This window comes from Orycteropus afer, unplaced genomic scaffold (assembly GCF_000298275.1).
Source record: "Orycteropus afer afer isolate SDZICR_OR568_19922 unplaced genomic scaffold, OryAfe1.0 scaffold00981, whole genome shotgun sequence".
In the NCBI taxonomy this organism is placed as follows: Eukaryota; Metazoa; Chordata; class Mammalia; order Tubulidentata; family Orycteropodidae; genus Orycteropus; species Orycteropus afer.
The window spans coordinates 177600-180048 of record NW_006922568.1 but is presented as its reverse complement, the minus strand read 5'-3'; positions in this window follow the sequence as shown (position 1 = coordinate 180048).

The window sequence follows — 2449 nt, the reverse complement described above, 5'->3', positions numbered from 1 at the left end:
CACATTACAACAACAACAAACTAGAAGTTGCACACATCATGCCCATTCTTGTTCTTTTGGCCAGCACTTAGTCCCATGTCCACAAAGGAGTCTGTGAGATGCAGTTTTTATTTTAGATGTCCATATACTCATGCTCAAATTTCTATTATTATAGAAGAAGGGGTGAACAGATTTAAGGGGAAAACTCTCAGCCTCTGCCATTCTGCTATTCTGGCCACACAGACATCTTGCTCATTGCCAAGAGAGAGAAATCCAAAGTACAGTTGCTACATACATCTCAAAGTCTAGGATCTCTGAGTGATGTGTTATCCTCTACATCAAGTTCAGATGTAACTCCTTGTGGTACCATGATTTGTAAAAAATGAGACAACTAATGTGCCCCATATACTGTATAATGATGGAGTAGGAGCAAGGTGGGAGCGCTGGTGGCATAGCGTCTAAGGCATTTGACTGCTAACCTGAAGGCTGGCGGTTCAAACCCACTAGCCACTCCTCAAAAGGAAGGTTAGGCAATCTACTTCCATAGTGATACTGCCTTAGAAACCAAAGGAGGGGTCGCTATGAGTCGAACCCCACTCGACGGCAGTGAGTTTTTTTTTTTTTTTTTTTTTGCGGGGGGGGGTGGGAAGAGCAAGGTAACAAGGACAGACATTGATACTGAAAAGGGAGAAGGGGAACCACTCAACATCCATCAGTTTATGGCAATCGTTAAATCCTGGTAGCTTGGAAATGCAAAAACTCCGTGTCCTAGCTTTGGATTAAATTCCTTAGTTAGCTCATCTGGCAACCCTTAATTCTTTTCTCTTAAAGGAACCCCTTGTCCATTGTTTTCTGTGGCCCTTGTCTCTGCCCTCCAGAAGGTCATTATCATTGATTATTATGGCCACATCTGTAGCTGGCCTTTCTTAGGGATTGCTCAGCTTTCACAGTCTACTTCCTACTATGTAAGTTTGGGGAGTCTTAACATTACTTTGAGGCTCTAATAATCATAAGCATTTACAAACTTTTGGTTTCTTTGGCTTTTGGATTCCTTCTAGCACTTAATAGTCTTCTAGTCTATTTGCTTCTTGTCAATTATATGTAAAAGTAACCATAGCCTAAGTTCTTTTCCTGGCAAATTCTTTTTCTGTTTCATTGTTCTCCGTGCTGACTCATCCTCCTCTTGTTCAACTTGAGAGCTGCTACCCTAAGCTCTTCTGTAACAATAGGTTTGGGTGGAACACTGACATACGGTCTTTACTTCTTCTCTGGCTCTCATTTACTAGTCAAGAAGGTAGGTGCCTGAGAAAAATGAGGAGCCACAAAATTACCTCTTACCAAATCTTCCTTTTCTTGCAACCTCTTTAAACTGCTTCACTGTGGAGTTATAGAAAGCAGTTGACTTTTTCAGTTGTATGGGACTCTGATATTGCAGACCAGGTGAAGAATGTACTTTTGACAGAGTTATATACCCTTCCATTTTTGCATGCTTTCTGGCTGGCCCTCACCAGTGTCGTCCTTCTGTAGAAGGTTGTTTAAAGTAGCAAGAAGCAGCAGACACTCCCCTATGCTGTAAATCTTTCTTATCACTTACCCAAATGCTATTGCCTCCATTGCCTGGGAGCTGCCTTCCAAGATCATAGTTAATGTTTTGCCTAACTAAAGCTATGAGCCCAATTAAAATTTCTATTTCTGTTGAGGGAAAAATGGATATTGGAGAAGAACTAGCACTCTCTGCAACAAATGCAAATTGATTCAGACAGGTTCTTAATTCCACTCCCTAAAGTGAGTCAGCCACATGTGGGAGGCATGGAGCCAGTGAAATAGAAAACTGGCACCATCACATTACCGTATCATTCAGTATCAAAGAACTCTCTGTGAAAAGGAAAACCCAAACTGTAGCTACTTTTGCTACTTTTGATCTGGTTGGTATAGACAGATACTCAAAGATTATCTCATAACTAGCAATGAAATGGACTTTCTGGGCCCTGGGAAGAACTAAATAAAAAAGAGCTTACAAAGTCTAGTGATAGAGCTACACACCAATTTTAAGAACTATACAAAAAAACAAGACCTTTGGTTGTGTGGTGGTTAAGGCATTTGGCTGCTAACCAGAAGGTCATTGGTTCAAACCCACCAGCTGCTCCTTGGAAGAAAGATGAGACAGTCTGCTTCCGTAAAGATTTGCAGCCTTGGAAAACCAATGGGGGTGAGTATGAGTTGGAATGAACTCGATGGCAGTTTATATAAACAAGAAAACCCATACACCTTTATAATTTTTCAATACATTTGTAAGAGTACTGAAGTGACATCCTAAAATTCCTTTATTCTCTTCTAGATATACTTATTATGAATTTGGATCTTGTAACATATTCTAAATGCCTCGTGCTTTTTTCTTTCTTATTACATTATAAAGTAAACCTTTGAAGAGAATAAAAAATTAATGATTTTCACAAAAAGATTTTTCTTT